This window comes from Anser cygnoides, chromosome 2 (genome assembly GCF_040182565.1).
Source record: "Anser cygnoides isolate HZ-2024a breed goose chromosome 2, Taihu_goose_T2T_genome, whole genome shotgun sequence".
Taxonomy (NCBI): Eukaryota; Metazoa; Chordata; class Aves; order Anseriformes; family Anatidae; genus Anser; species Anser cygnoides.
The window spans coordinates 60,200,788-60,218,123 of NC_089874.1; the positions used below are offsets into that span (position 1 = coordinate 60,200,788).

The 17,336-nt window shown below is 41.1% G+C and overlaps 1 long non-coding RNA gene across 1 annotated transcript in view; it reads left to right on the forward strand.

Annotated features, from left to right (window-relative positions):
- The window catches only part of LOC106042890 (uncharacterized), a 142,951-nt gene that overhangs the window by 118,286 nt on the left and 7,329 nt on the right, over positions 1–17,336 (forward strand). Inside the window, exon 4 of the long non-coding RNA XR_010829326.1 lies at positions 13,194–13,297. This is a non-coding gene — a long non-coding RNA (uncharacterized lncRNA). The remainder of the gene's footprint in view (positions 1–13,193; positions 13,298–17,336) is intronic.

The window sequence follows — 17,336 nt, forward strand, 5'->3', positions numbered from 1 at the left end:
TTATCTTCATCTTGTAAAACTCCTCCAGGAAAGCTAATTAGAATATGTAAGACAGGGGAAAGAAGCACCAGAAAAGGAAAGGAAAAAGAGGCCTTGAAACCCACAGGCAGTCAGAGAGGAAAGTCCTGGCCTTTACAGTTCCTGTCGACAGCTGGAGAAGTCTGGAAAAGGTTTCAGAGTGAAATCTGTGTCTCAGTGATTCATTGCTCCGAGGGGAGGTTTAGCAGCACGGGCAGCTGGGCGGCCCCAGCCTCTCCGTGCCCAGGACAGAGCCGGTGGCCTGGTGGCGGCAGGACAGTGCTCCAGGATCGTGGTATGTCCCAGGGGACAGACCTGGGCCTTAGGCACCCAGACTTCTCCACAAAAAAGATCTCCCTCACCAGGCCACAGCCACGTGCTGCACCTACCCCTGACATGGCTCCTGGAGCTGGCGTCCATGCAGCAGCAGCTGGGAATCGGGGCATGCAGTGACAGCGGAGGGCTGCTAATAGAACCAAAGGGGTTTTTATTATTTTTATTGCTGTCAGCGATACGGTAGTAATAGCAATAAGTGTATGTGGGCCTTCCCCCAGGACGTTTCTGAGTGCTGTGGATGGCTTTCGGTTGAGTTTCCTGACTGGCAATCTGGTGAGGTGGAATGGCGCTGTGACATTATTTCCAACTGCACCTTTGAAAGCTCAGGTAGATGTAATATTTTTGTACTGGGAGATAAGGGTTGGTGATTTTTGAAAACTTTCTTGCTGCAAGGGAGATCCTGGAAGAAGTCACCCCAATTCTCCTTCGGGTGCCTGAGAGCCCCCCGGCACTGTGGATCTCATAAGGGAGGGCACAGAGGTAGGCCTCAATGGACATATCCCCAGGGAGCATCAATCAGGATCCTTCCCTCATCTCATGAGGTCTGCCCCCCAAATTTGAAGCACGTTTCTTTTAAAATAAGACATGGAAAGAATATTTTCCCTTTGATTTACCTGCCAGGATCTTGCTCCCAGATTTTGCCTTTCTCCTGTGAGAGCTGCTGACGTGCAGGAGAGCTGAAGTAGGAGGTGTGAACTTGGGCAAGCCACTAATATTGTGGTGCTTCTGTTTTCCCTCTTGTAAAAAAGGCCATAGCGATCCTTACCTGACTTACAGTGCATTGAGGGGCTTGTTATTTGCTGATGACTTTGAAATCCTTGGCAACCTGGTGCTATCCCATATCACTTCTGTGCATTGTAAGGAAAGTGAAGTGGTGATCTTGGTTACCATCTGCTGAATCAATAACAAGCCTTCCTTTCACATTTTTCCCCTTATTTATTTATTTATTTATTTATTTATTTATTTTTCCTTCAAGCCAGCTGACGTTCCTGCAGTGCTCTCTGTATCCCTCTTTTACTTTTCAGCTTTAAAATTTTCCATTTTAGGTCATCTTTTGTAATCTCTCCTTTAGCCCATACTCAGTCCAAATGTGCTGAGCCCCCTCCAGTTCCATCAGCTCCATGCCTTGCCCATTAATTACCACTGTAGAGCTTGTCAGATGGCTTTGAGAAACTCCCAGCCCCAGCGATGCTGCGCCGTAGCCCCTTGCCTAGCCCAGCGGTAACATCCGTGAAGAATTCCCCTTTGCTAGTGAGCCATGGTGACCTCTTCTTCCTGAAGCCATGCTGGCTATTTTCAGTTAATCTGTGCTTTTCCAAATGTTCTCCCTTTTGACTCTTAAAAGAGTTTCAAAGGCTTTTGCTCACAACTCATGTCAAACTGACTAGTGTGTAGTTTCCTACTATGTCTCTATAGGTTCACTTTTAAAGTTATGGCATTATGCATTAGTCATACTCCTTTTCCTCAGAGATCTCTCCTGAACTCAGTAAACTTACGAAAACATCCACCAAAGTCTCTCCGGTTCCTACTGCTACTCTGTTCAGTGTCCTCTGATGTCCTTGGCACCAGAGAGCCGAAACCTGGTCCTGTGGAAGACCCTGGGCACATGCCTCATCCTCACTGCGCCCCTGGAGCTCAGAGAGTAAGTCCAGAGGTGCCAGAGAAGCTATTTTGGCTTTGCACAACTGTTCATGACCTCAAAGTCTGGCCCAATAATACTTGAAATAAAGTTTTTAATATTACTTGCAACAGCAGCCTCAGGAGAGGTGCTGTAATTTACTATAGGCCTTGTACATCTTCAACTATATCTCAAAGCGAAAGTTAAAGATCAGTTCCTTAGTAGGACTCCTATGTTGCATTTTCTGGCCAAGTAATTCATTTACCATCTTCTTTTGCAATATTCATATTCCTGACGGTGTGAATTCTGTCCTTTGGTGATATCAAAAAAAAAAAAAAAGAAAAAAAAAGAAAAAAGAAAAAAACATTGTCCCCTGATATCAGTGTCAGGCAGAGGTTGCTTAATTTCTCTACCTTTGCACTTTTCTGTAGCTTGTTGCCAGAATCATCATGAATTTCCTTAGTTTATTACATGTGGTTTTGAAATAATTGCCTTTCCTGTGCTATGTTTAGCTTTACACTACTAACTTGTTCTCCCACCCTTCATTCAAATGTACTTTCTGCATAGGATTTTACAACATACCAACATCTTCACCTATCCTGGTATTTACATTTCTGTTCTTATAAACAGGCATTTATATTCTATTAAATATATTTGTTCAAAATACGTTAATATCTAAATTTAATTAATGAATGAGCATATGAAACAACAAAGATAGAAATGTGCTTGTAAAATTTATAGTCATGCACGAGGTTTGGAAGAATGCATTTTATTTTTAGGATCAACAGGAGAAAAGAAGAGAAGCAGAATGTGCAACTGTAGAGACCAATGATGCAAAATGACATTTAAGGTGTGGGTTTTTTTTACTAACAGATTAGTGAGGAAGCATACAGGTTATTTAAGGAACAAGATTTTCCATTCATACTGAAAAAACCTCTTTTTATTGCGTAACGTAGATTAAAAAAATCTTCATATAACTGCTTATAGTACTTCAGAATTTGACAAAAGGCCAGTATTTTCCTGACTAGGTATTAGCATAGTCTTAGGTCTTCTGGATCTGCCTTCATGGGATTGTCTGGGAATGAGGGGATGCTTATGAACTTTACCTGTAATCCGTCCCAAAATATTTTTTAGCAGAAAATTTTCTGAAATTATTCCTTCTCTCTCACTCTGTTTATTTTTCAGTATTCCAGTAATGATAGCATGGTCTTTGAGGACTTCCTCTATTTTTGGATGCATTTCTGTACAGCTAGGTGGTTGGCAAAGGCAGGATGTTTGTCTTTTTTTGCTTCTGTTTTTGGTAAAAGTCAGTGTGAGTTCAAGGGCAGACTGAACATATTCTTGGAAGAGAAACCCAGTGAGGATTATTAATACACAGGCGCCTCATCTTAATCAAGAACTTCTGAGCTCCAAACAGTTGGAGAGTAGGAGATTACTAATGGGAAGTTTCATATATGCTTGTCTCATTCTTTCTCTTCCCTAAGCATCCATTTAACTACCACAGTTGGAGAGAATGTCGCGTGTTCAATGGGCCTTTGCTGTGACGTGTTATGTCCCGCTGTCTTTCCTCCAATGCAAAGATGTTTTAATGACACAAAATGGATTTGGTTTTACCTGGTAATTGCTTCCCAGCTAGGGGAGCTATTCAGGTACCTGGCAGTGTATTAGATGTCACCAAATTGTTCAGGACATTTGGATAGGACTGGCAAACGTAATGTAAGTCTTCTTCTAAAAGACAGAGCCAGTCACAGAGGATCTCAGTAGACCTGTGCCCTTCTAGAGAGGCAGTAAGAGGCCAGGAGGGACACCCTAGGGTGCCTAAGATGATGTGATGCTGTTGTTTAGGCACTCAAATCTCACCTAAGGCTGGCTGTTCAGGCACAGAGTGTAGTCAAGAAAACTGTGCTCCCTAAAAGGTGGTAAATACCCAGTGTGTTTTAGACAAGCATCTTAAGATGGGGTGACTCACAAAGTTCCTATGTCAGTCTTTCACATTTCTTGTTAGGGGAAACAGAGGGCTCCCAGATAACTAGCTAGGTTTCCAAAGTTATGGGACATCAGTATGACACACCATTGCTTTTGTCTTTTTTCCATGTCAAATCTGTTAAGAAAAAAGAAGCAAGGATCTGATCTCGAGCCAGGCTCATACATTGTCTTCCTGCTGTGGTTGTCCCAGCTGAGCTGCTCGTGTGATACCCTTTCACTCTTCTGTTAAAATGTGCAGGTGTGAAATCCCACCAGGTAGCACCTGTCATTGGAAAATGCTTGCTTCGGCAGCATATGTAGCCAGTATACTCGCTGAGTCTTTCCCAAAAACATTGAATTTGAACTCTGCTCCAGGGTCCTGCATGCAGTGATATGTACTCGTATTTATTAAGCTGACTTCTGTGTTAAGTCAGCGTCTCCTTCAAAATTCCCTGTATATATATATATATATTCAGGAGAGATTTTTCCTCCCTCTTTTCAGAAGCTGAATGGAGACAAATAATAGAACAGAGACCTTAAAGCACTTTTAATGCACTGCATGCTACCCACAGCCACCTCTTCAATTAAAGTTAGATCTGCTTCTGGATTGTATCCTTATGTGGAGTTCCAGTTTCCAAATCCTCCTTTCAGAGACTCCCTGAACCTGGGATGGTCGCATTTTCTGCTGCTAACCGTTCCAAATTCGCCATCTGGCACTTCTCAACGCTGGAGAGTGAAGATAGTTGTCAGTAGCAATGCAAATCATTGTTGTTTTGTTAAACTAACCTATAGTACATCCCCTCTTTTTCTCTTGCTTCCAGAGGGTATAAATAATAATGTTTAAAAATGAATAAACACACATGCAAAGACATATAATATCTCAGCCACATTCCAAAGTTCTTGCTCAGGTTTTTCATTCACTTCCTGTGCCAATAAAACTCCAACTGAAGCGAGTATGATTTTGGTAGACTAAAAGTTGAGTAAAATTTGCACAAGAAATCTGGCAGAAATTTGCAACAGCAGCGCTGGCGATTCAGTTCAGAATGCTTATTAAAAGTTTATGGATAAGGAAATCTGAAATGACATTTGTGGCTTGGAAAAAATGTCTATTTTGAGGACTTGGCTTCCCCCCACCCCACCCCGCTACATTCGCTCTCGCTCGCTGTATAATTATTAATGCTTAAGAATGAAATTCTGAAAATCTTCTCCTATCTGCCACCTTTTACAACAGGAATAAGAAATCTACCTCTGGAAGAATAGTAAATTACCTGGTGTAAGACACACAAGGAGCCTTGTAGCATCTTTGCTTTTAGTCATTCTGATTGGTGAGTGGGCTGTTGTATTAATTGTTTGGTTTAATTAAACAGCAGTCACTTTGAACACTGTTCGTACACTCCCCTCCTCAGTAATGTTGTTCAGGAAAATCTGTTGAGGACAGGCTCGGTCACCAAGCGCCCAGTCAAGGCTGTATTTAGTACCTGCGGGATCCTGCTGCCTGTGACACTGTGAATTAGCTTGATGAGAAGCTGTGGAGCAGTGGAGCTGCCACCCTGTGTCCCCTGAGACTGTCACTGTGCAAAGTTTTGATCTCCTCCTACCTAACAGGCAAATGAGATAATTTCTTCAGATACGAGCTTTTGTTAATTATTACCAGAGATATTTTTTAATAAAATGAAATAACAAAACATAATCTTGAAGAAGGGAGCACCGTAACTGCCACAGAAGCAGTTAAGGATCTGTCTGGAGATCTTTGAAATTTCCTTTTAGTGGGATTTCCACGCTGATACAATCTAACACTTTTTGGGGACTGTGTACTTCTGTTCTGCCAAGATATCCAAATTATCAATCTCTGATGATAATATTCATGATACTCAAGCAGACCAGAAAGAGCACTAAAATATAATTTAATTTAACCATTTCCACTTTATTAGTTCTAAAGTTGCTGATAAATTATCCAGGTGCAGTATATCCTCTTGCTATCTTGTTTTGTTTAGAAACACTCCATCCTGTCGTCACATGCTGCTGTGTGCATGTTTTCCTCTTTCTACCTTTTCAGGTAGAAAAAAGGCTGGGTCTCATCCTGACCTAAGGTACACCATTATAAATACAGAACCCTGCCATTTGTTTTCCATTACATGGCTCTAGTTTGCACCAATACAAATCACAGCAGCATCTGAACGTTTGCATGGAGCATGTTTTTCCTGGTGGACAGTGTGTTGGCTGGTCTAATCCAGCAGAGTTCCCACAAAGGCGCTGCCCATTGCTTCATCTGCCCTAGTGCTGGTTCTGTGGAGGACCCAGGTGAGTTTTCTGCTACAGTCCTGGTGTACCCTGTGCACAACTGATCACTGCAGCTCAGCCATGCTAGATTCCCAAATTCCTGCACCCCAACTTGTCCTCTGATGACATTCCTGCTAATGAAGGGTAGATATGGCAGACTGCCCTCCTCCTGCATCTCTGCCCCATCCTCTCCCCACCTCCCAAAAGGGAAACCTTGAGGTGGAATACAACAAAAAGCACTGGAGACACAGGGAGACAGAGAGTGCCTGCGGTTCAACAGCACCAAACTAATCTGTCAACAAAATCTCATTACAGTAATACACAGTAAGTCTTTCATTGTCCTACTGAGGCAAGCCCATCCTTGCCCTGCATTGTTTTTCTACCAGAACCATTTTCCCTGATCCCACCACCTCTTTCCTAGTGCTGGATGGTCACAGCCTCTCCTTGTCCACTTGGGGAGGGGCAGACCCCATGCTTGGCTCTGATGGGTTTATGGCTCTAGCCAGAACAGTGGAGTGAAGCAAAGGTTAATTACTGTGGTGGTTTTTGGAGCTGGGTCTGGTGCACATGTTACTCTCAGCTTTTGTTTGCCTAGCTCTCAGTGCTGAGTAATACCTGAAGTTTCGTGTCACTGCAGCTACAAGACTTAGTACCTGCCCTTGCAGCTTCAGACCACAAGGTACAGACTGACTGACGACTGGTGAAGGAAAGGATTCAGTTGCTTTTCAGTGACATAACATCTTTGGCACCAAATACATTCTCTATTTCACATTGTCACACATCTCACAAAAATGAGGGTTAGGCTCTGTGATAGCAAATGTCTGCAGCAGAAGATCTTGAAGCTCACCGGAGAACTTTCCCTGCCTGTGAGGAGCCCTGATCATTGCTTTGTAGAGCAATAACTAGGCAAACACTGCAAGGGAAACATCCTGGGGGCCTGCACAATCTTCTGAGGGAGAGCTACCGGAATTACTGAGACCAAAAGTACAAGTGATGAGCTGAAGGATTTCTCCCCTTGTTTGCAACTCACACTGACTCTCTGATATCTAATAGGGCGTGTGTTTGTTTTGTTTTGTTTTGTTTTGTTTTCATTGAGAAAAGCCTGTTCTCATTTAAAGTTAAAAAATGTGATACTTTGAAGTCTAGTAAACAATAAAAAGGAGTGAGCCGAACAATTAAAATAAGTTAATTTGGCACATCATGCTTGTCATCCAAATGATGTTTGAGGAGGAAGGCAAGAAATGAATGAAAATAGAAGCTGAGTTTTGTTGTCAGGCTGAACAGCTACCTCCTAACCACTTTTGTATAGACTTTAATCCTAAAAAGAATATACATTCTGATCAAGTCATTGAGTATAAGAATGTTTTAAACTTCTATTTCTTGCGTTCTGCTTCCACGAAATACGTGAATTCACTATTCAGTTGAAGGTTTACAAATTGGATATATGAAAGAGGTAACGGTTTTTGAATCTTGCATTACCTAATGGTTAAAGCCAGTCCAGAGTATTGCTAAACGTGTCTGAAGCCACAAATAAAGTTGTTTTTATGTCTGTCCCTTTGGAGAGGTAGACTGACTTGGTTTTAAGACTGAACTATATAGAAAAACCTGTTTTCACAACTGAGATTTGGATAGACATTTTCCCTTTTTGTTTTGCTGCTGTTGTCTTAAGTTATGTATAGATTTTTATTGTCAAAAAAAAAAAAACTCCTCTGGATCTTGCAATACAAACAAAAGAGCCAAAAGGATGTTGAGAATGACATATTGTGATTTATTCTTGCCTGTCATTCATAATTTTAGTATTCTTACTGGCTCATCTGTGAAGATAATATGTTAATGTATTTTAAGATGATTGCCACATAAGCTGAAGGTGCATACACTTACTTATTTGACTTTTAATGCAAGGGTATGAAAGCTAAGATGCTGCTGAGATAAGATGTCAAAGCTGTACCTGGAGAAAAACTTGTGTAGACCGAACTTGGCCCAGTTTCCTGTTTTATTGAAACCAGATGCCTTCGCAGCATTTAGCTCTCAAATCTGCAGTGCTTCACCCAAGACATGACCTTGGGAGCTGCTGTCACCCAGGGCACAATATGGGAGGGCGCCCCAGTGGCTGCAACCACAGCAGTGCAGAAATGATGGGCTTGGTGCAGAGGTCTCGCTCCTGGTGTAATATATAAGGATATTTAACTCTGTGGGCTGGGTCAACCACGGGGGGGAACTGAGCAGGGCCAGGCTCGAGGGGAGTTTTCTCCGGAGCATGCTGAGGCTGTAGTCACTCTGGAAAATGGAGGATGTGCCCAGGCACACATTTGGAGGCAGATTAACACCAAACCCTTTTCAGGCCATGTGAGATGCCTTGCAGGACCCAGTGCTGGAGCTACACAGGGCCGGGGAGGCGTCTCCATGGGGCAGAGCTTCTCTCCCGGCACTGCCAAGGGTATCCCAGGGCAGGGGAAGGCAGCGGCCCAATTTGGCTTCTCCCAGCTGCCATATGGTGCCTCGATGACTGTGTCCAGCTGCCACAAATTAAGGCTGTCCTTAGGCCTCAGACTGCTCAAGGCTATGCTGGAGCTCGGCAGGACATCAAAGGAGCAGGTCTGACCGACGTCCCAGGGGTGCTCTGCATGGCCACTCTGACAGGGCCTCTGTAGTTAGCTCGGGATGTGCATGTTTGGATGCAACAGAGGTCTCCGATGCCCAGCTGAACTTTTGAGGCTCAAAAAATTGTTGGTTGGCTTTCTTATTCCCTCATCTGTTCCAGTTTTCTGTCCTCACCTGTCTCTGGAAATAGATGCTTTCCCTTACCCCAGAAAGCTGCTTTTTAGGTATCTTGGTTTGCCAATGGAAACTTCTACAAGACAGTCTTCTCTGATGGGATTTTCTTTTTGGGGTTTGGCCTTCTGTGTTGTCAGTTCCTCCCTTCCCCCCTTGTGAGTAGTGGGAGGACTCACAGGCAGCTTCCACCTGAGCAAGGCCTCCTGTGTAATGGCGGCATTTTGCAGATAGAGGAGTGAGCGAGTTAGCTGGTTTGTGAGTTACACTGGTTGTCGTGTCTAGAAGCACAGATTAAATGAATCCTGTGCCTACAGTGATACAAATATACTGAGGCAGAGGTAAAATTCCTTGTCAGAGCCATGGAGAAAAAGTAGCATTTGAGGGAAAGAAGACTTGTATAAAGTGTGATCATGTATGGCCTGAAAGCAATCTCTGCAGTGTGAAATCAGAGCACAGGACTACAACATAGCTTCCTTTCAGAGGACAAAGTTCTAGTTCCTAGAAGGGATTATTGATGAAACTTTCTAGATCCCTGCCCTATTGTGCCTTAAAAGCCACTTACCCTCTGTGTAACAATATAGAAGTCTAACATATACCCTAAATGTTGTCTTTAAACCTGAGACAGTTGTCCCACTGTGTAGTATAGATCAAGTAGTCAGGGTTTTGTACACTGTATTTCAACAGAAGGAAGCATTTAAGGGGGAAACAATAACATGAAACATAGCTTGAGACACCAGGGCCAGCGGGATGGAAGTTTAGATGTGTTTATTTACATTTAAGATGCTGTGTGCAAGATGGGAGATAGTAAATAGTTCACAAAACTTTGTGAAAAACTGAATATTTCAGACACAAAGTCATACATATTATATTTTTCAACCTTCAGACTCTTTGTGAAAGCATTCTTTGTACATCTTGTACCTCTAAAACACTTAAAGTCTTCCCCAACCAAAACATCTTTTAGCCTTTCCTTATCAGATGCTATAATACTAAGGTGAATTTCACCCTTGTTGGTCAAGACTTCCGTTTCCAAAAGTGCTTCTTTATCTTCTTATTTGTTCTGCTTCCTCTGGCTGAGTTACTCTGAGGGAGGAAAAAAAAAATCCTTTTTATGGGTTACATTACTTATGCAGCAGGCATGAAACTGCAAACACCTGGTAGAGTTTCCCTTGTGTGAGCTGCAGCCTACCTCAGAGTGCTCTGCAAACATCTGAAACTCATTCTGTGCATCTCAAAGGCCCTCTCCATCACTGATTGAATATTTTTATGAGATTCATTATGGAACAGCTGTGATTGATACTGGTGATCACACAATGGAGGCTATTAATGTTTGAGATGTGGTCACTGTCATCTAGAAGACTAATTATTAAATTAAGGTAAATACAACATGTACCCCTATTCTACACGTATTATGCCTGCTCTTGGCAAGTAACATCTGGATGAGGTGATGCTTGCTGTAGGCATGGGGGTGGCTGGAGTATTGGCTCACAAGGATGTTAATTTTGGCTGTTGAACTGAGAAGTAAAATATCTGAAAGAATCGCTAAATTAGTATCAGATTTAAAACAGCTAACCAAGAACTGAATGGACAACAGAATAATATATGACTGGGCTGCTGCCTTTCTTTACGTATCTTGATGAATTTCTGTTCGGTACCAGGGAAACCCCAAAATTTCCCCGTGTCAAGTAGTCTGCAGTAACTGTGGCATTATCTCATACTTGGAAATTCTGTACCACTATCACTATGGAAAATAATGAGGTTTTTAGATGTACCATGAATGTCTTTTTCATGGTTGGAAACCCTGCACAAATTCAGACCTGGCATAAGTACCTACAGAGCTGTGTATGTGTGTGTGTTTTTATTTGCACACGCATATGTAGCATTGTGTCTACATACATAGTGTGTGTGTGTGCATGTATGTATGTACATACTCCACAACCCATTTTGATTGAATGAGATTGTCACACGAGCAACATTAAGGAAGCTTATCTTCATTTGGGGAGAATCTGCAACTGAGCTACTTCATAACTTAAAAATTATCTCTGGGACCTGGAGCCCAGCCACAAGCAGCTGAATGCTGCTAGACATAACAACTGATTCACATGAGGGGCACTCTTTGGCAGTTGCACCCTTTGAAGGAGCCTATGCCCTCGATCAAAAACGCATGTGAGAAACAGAAAACGAGTAACTTAAATCTTTTCTTGCTGGCTTGCACCCTCAGTAGTTCTTGGTATTTAGTCTCAGTTCTTCATAAATACTATGGTTTGCGTAAGGTTTATATACTAACCAAGAAAAACTCAGCAGAGTCACATGCTGTTTAAACTACTTCATTGATCACAAACTGGCTGTAGAGTAGGGATCTGAAAATCACCACCATAGTGAGCTTTATTGCTATGGCCCATATCGTGCTTCACAGTATTTCCCATTTAAAAGAAACTTGTCCAGGTTGTTTCATCTCAATGGAATTATGTTGTTTTATACCTGGTGGATCATATGTCCCTACATAGAACAGAGGACAGAAATGCCTTTTTAATTTTGGCTGCTTTGATCCTTTGTTGATAGTTTTCCTCCAATCTTTTTTCAGTTTAATGAAGTGGATACAGTTAAAAGACTACAATGCAAACCCAGAAGTTATTATAAGGGAAAACAACTACCCTCTATTCACTTTTTTATAGACAGACTCTGCTTGTCTTCTTGTTTCCTGTATTTTTTTTTGTTCTTAAAAGTCAAGGGCAAGAAGATCTGTAATCATAAAAACACACAGGGATTCTTTACTTTGTATCTTGCTAAGAAATAATAAATCAAATAGATTATTTCTAGGTTTACTGTTTCTACAAGTGGCCAAATTCTCCTTTCAGTTATACCTGGGTGACTGTATTGAATTTGGTGCTGCTCACTGGTAGAGATGAGAATTTAGCTCATATTTTATAAATGAATGAAGTATTTTACCAGGTTCTCCTTTTCTTCCTGTGTGAGTCAGTTACACAATATATTCAGAGACTCGCTCCAGCTGGGACTTTACACGGTAATCCACAGTACTCATATGCCAATCTCAAGTTTATACTAGAAAGAATCTTTAAACAGTTATAAGTTCAACAAAACAGAAATTCAGGGTTCAGTGTCAGAGAATTAATCTTTCTCCAGATGTAACAAAATCTGCTCATCGTAGATGATCTCAGTTTATGCAGCTGAAAACCGCATTTCTTTAAAGTGAAACTATGCTTAAATTTTATATTTGGCTAAATTAAGGATCCAGTCCTTGATATCTCTTTCCTGACATAGCCACACTACCAGAGGTGACTACAACTCAACATATGGAGTTTCTCTAATGTAGACAAAGCCCAATTATGGCAAGGTTGAGTGGTTATTTGACATTTATATAAGGTACGCATACCCTTAGGTATGGAAAATTATCATTATTTTCAGATGGGAAATACCTGGCAGACTACTGAAGGAAGTCTGTGAGACCCTTTCTTGCACAGCGCAACATTCAGCTTTGTGTTTTACATTTCTTGCAAGCTTGAGTGTTAGAAGACAAACTGTGAGAGAAAAAACACGGCATGCTACTTCTGTGTGGTTTTTAAACAAATGCTGCGCTTGATCCTGTGCATTCTGCAGTGCTTAAAATTTGCAAATTTCTTTTATATGGGCAATTTAATCCATCAGCATTTGAAAATTTGATGGTAAGGGCCTAGTCACGTTGGCAAGCATACTCTGCATGCGGAGTTGTTCATATTGTGTTCTTAATATCCTAAGTATTTCTTCTGGGCTTCATTATCTCCAAGGCTTTTCTAACATCCTAGAATAATGTAGTCCTAAACGGAGGTTGGGTATGTTATTTTCATTAGCAGTTTTCTGCTGGGACCTTGGAGGAGATGATGAACAGCTGCTGAAGGAAGGCCAGTGGTGCATTGTCTCCTACCACTTGTGTATAAGCAGCTGTGGCCAGCTAGCCAAGCACAGTTTCCAGCTTAGTCATCCACCCTAGTGGAAGTACTCGTGTTAGCACCTTCTAATGTTTTGAGGTACAACTTGAAGAACCTTGGTTTTTTGCTCAACTTTAAAAAAAATATGTTGTTCTTGTAACCTGAAGTCCTAATGAAAGCAACGGGACTTGGCTGGCCAAAAACAGAGGTCCACCTCTGAAAGCCTCTGTTTTTGCAGGGTAATATCTTATTAATATCACCATGATTCTTGTTTGCAGATGGCTTTGGAAAAGTTGTGAGTGAATTAGAAATGCAAACTGTGTGGAAAGAAAGGACGAGAGAGACGTGGCCTGAAGGCTGTCCCGAGGACTCATCCTGACAGGTAGGAAGCAGGGCTGCAGTCCCATGCTGCCTTTCCAGCATGGCTTTATCTGAAGTCGCCTCCACTTCACCAGATAAAGAAAGTGATATTGCCCCTGCATTTTCCAACCATACTTCCCAGGAAGTCCGGGCTGTGCTTCCAGAACCTCCAGATTTGAGTGTTCATGTTTTCTAACATAATTACATTTCAGAGTTGATTGCTTAAAGTACCTGCGATGAGGTCACATCCATAGCAAATGGACAGGGAGAACTTACTTGCTTTTTATCATAGCAACCAGATGCTTGAAAAGAGTTCTCTTTCAGTCATCCTTTCAAAAATCCTACATGATCTCATACATTTGTGTCCCTTCAACTTAGCTGCGTGCTTTTTAACATGTTTCATTTATTTTTATCTTATAGTATATGATTCAAAGGGAAAAGCAGCACAGAGCAGCTGCAGATAACCTAGTGAGGCCTGATGGTATGTATGCACTGTAGTATACCTCAAAGGGTCATGTTGAGTTTGAAATGAGATTCACCCTCCTTGCAGCAGAGATGAAATTCAGTTACCACAAAACCTTCTCTTCGTTCCAGTGGGTCTAAGATAAGGATGCTCAGAGTTAAGCATGCAAATCAGCTTTATCCGAAGCCTGAACTTAAGAGAAGATGACTCAGGGAGAAGTGAAGGCGAGTGCATACCAGCACGTATGAAAATTTTGATAGCATCAGTCCTGATTTTTGCTCTAGCTTTCTGTGCTTTCTCTAGTTCTAAAGGGGAGAGCTATGCTGCTTCCAAAAGTGTATTTATTTTGTCCTACAGCATAAGAGTGTGTTGGATGCTTTAGGTGAACATTCCCAACACAGCAGTACATCCCCATACTGCTGCTGAAATAACAAAACCTAAAAATATGACCAATACCAATGACCTCTCTCCACCCCATATTTAAAGGGAAGAATATTGGTGATATTTTGTTACTGGTTTTGATCAGTTGGCTTTTTTTTTTTAAATCTGAAGGAGCTGAGGATACCTAAATACATTTCTTTTTCTGCATTTACTTGTACGTGGGTGTTCAGCCAGAGACTGTCATAGATAAAATTCCTCTCATGCTCTCCCTATTTAGTCTTCATTGTAAAAGACATGACGTACTATAGAAGAAGACAGAAATCACATGTAAGTGTGTATATGCACAAATACATTGTATTATGTGCAGTGCAGTAAGTTTAACACTGGAATTTAAGGGGTCAATTTACCTGTCTGTTATTCTAGTCTTCTGCTAATGTCACTCCTCTGTGACATCTTGCGATTCAGAGAAGCATCCATTATTTATTTTTATTCCCCCAAGTGGCACGAGGCCCCTGGTATCCAATATGTATCATCAGGCCCTGCAGTGAGTATGGAATTGTTAATTTTGGTGTAGTCTCACTTGTGAGCTGTTAAGAGAGCAAGAACTGGCTGAACATTTCACAAAGGCTGGGACTGATCTTCAAAACATGGGATGCAGTGGTACTGCTGTCTCTATTTTACGGATGAAAAAAGGAGGACAAGATTAAATACAACAACAACAACAAAAACAACAATTAAAGGCATGTCCTAATTTGGGACACTGAGCTTCAAGAGCACTTGAAGGGCATCCTTATCTGGACTTGCCAGCCAGCTCAGAGAGTGATGGGCTCTCCCAAGGAGGGATTCATCAGGTCTGTGTAAGGTGTTGATCGTAGGAAGAGATGAAGGGATGCATTTCAAGTATAAATTTCTCTCCGTAGACTGTGAAGGGAGCAAGGACCAGTAGCTCACAGCTGAGGTCCCAGGTCAGCTGAGGTGAACTCCTGGGAGTCTAATGTTTGCAATGCTGAAATGAAGACTCCAGTTCTTTCTGGATAGTTTTTTGGATATCATACTAGATTCAGGTAGCGGTGTTTCATTATATACAAAGTTTGTTATAATAAATACATACAAGTTTATCACATTATTTATTAGATAGATACACACACAGAAATTTTGCAGCCATCCATACAATGTTGTATACAGACAGTGAAACATAAAGGCATTTCTGAAAAAATGAAGGACAACTAATGCAGAGCAGAACTATGCTGCTCTTAAATTGAACTTTAGATGTTCTTCAAAAGGATTTTATAAGAAGCAGGTAGAGTTTCATGTTAACCATTTGGGAAAACACTGCTAAGATCTTTATTACTGGCTAGTTGCAGGAACTTACTGGATATAAACCTAAGAATGTCTGTACAGCAATAGGATGGCTACAATTCTCTATTGGTATGTATAAATATTTTTAGTGCCTGTGCATTTATTACTAGTGGTGTCGCTTTTTAAATGTCAGACATGAAATTTAATTCTGCTTCCTCTTCTTTGATTTACTTTACAAGTGGTCTACTCAAGTAATGGCCTACATAGGTTGTGGACAGCTAGTCGAGCAACTCACCAGAAGATTATCTGATTTCTTGACTGGCACATAGTGCTGGCAATTCTCTCCATGTCCAGAGGTCTTTTTCCAGTAATTGTTAATCAGTTATGTACTGTTATGTCATTTACTTTCTGCAGTAGACTGGATTGCAGTCCTTGTTCCTGTGCGATTGAAGTCCCCTCACCTTTTGGACAACAGAACAATAGAATTGCAGCTATTGCTGCTTTACCCATGGCATTGTTGCTTGGTTTGTTTGTTGTGGTGTTTTTTTTGTTTGTTTGTTTGTTTGTCTTTGTTTTCCAACAAACATGCACTCCTGCTGAGTGGGCAGTTCCTAGTTTTTGTCATACAACCTGCTGGTTGAGTGAATTCACTTAGCTAATCAATAAGTCTGTTCTGAATGCAATTTATCCATTCATAAGGAAGAAGGGAAGTAACTGGACAGTGGAGGGGTGATGCTTCCTGTTATACCTCAGATGAGGTGGCACGTCTGACAGAACTTGGAAAGCAAGTAACTTTGTGAAGAAGTGAAGAAGTGTTTCCTTTCCCCTCCTGCTCCTCTCTGCTTTCCTGGTAATCTGAAAGTGGAAATGATGGTACTGGCGTGTCTCAAAAACAATCTTAGTGACTCTAACTTAACAACAGAGAAGTGTAACTTAAAGAGAAATAAACACTTAGCTGTATCCTCAGCAACTATCTTCCACCATGCCAATCCAAGTACTACCTTCAAGTCTGTTATGCTTCAGCTTCTTCTTTTTATTCCCAAATTATCTCTTTCAGACTTAGACTTAAGATTTATTCCAGCTCTGCCCTTTGTTCAGCCTTTTAACGAAAATTAAGTAGATTCCATATGACTTTGAGGAAAATATTTCATACTGTCTTTTCAGAAGCATAGCCAGTATTGCGTTTCCCATCTGATTTGTTTGCTTCAGAATCATTTGAGAGAATATGTCGAAGCCTCTTTAGTCAACGTTGATCTGTTAAAATGCAAAAACACTTTTTTTTTTTTTTCGTAGAGCTAGTATAAGCATTAATTCAGTGTTCTGTGGGACAGCTGTGAAGATGCAGGCAGTGCCTCTGAGGTTGCCTACGGAATAATTTAAATCTTGGGGAAGTTCACTCAGACCTAAGAATTAGCTGTTCATTTATGACCAGGTGAATTATAGATGGATGCTTCCAATACTCTTGGTTTGACTTCAAATATCTTTTATCAGGAATCTAGAAACTCTTGCCATTACTATGCCATTACTAGGAATGACCAATCTTTTTTTTTCTTTTCCTCCCAAAAATGCTTATTGCTTTGCTTTCATACAGTCCTGAGGCTGTAAGTTCCACCATCAGATGAGCTTTGTATGGAAAATGTCTTTCTATGGTTTTTTTTTTTTCTGACACTTTTCCAAATCATTACATGTTGCCTGTTTCCAGACTACCTAGTCTCATGTGTTTTATTTAATCTATTTTTAAATCATAGCACTACTTGCTAATCTGTTATAGAGTTAAAGGAACAATCAATTAAAAATACCTTTTTCAAGCATTTAGCTGAAAGTATTATAACAATCCATAGGTTTACAGCACACTGAAGAAAACACTGAGTGCTTTGAACACCAAAGCAAGTTTTCTGTGCTAATGGTTTTCCTACCT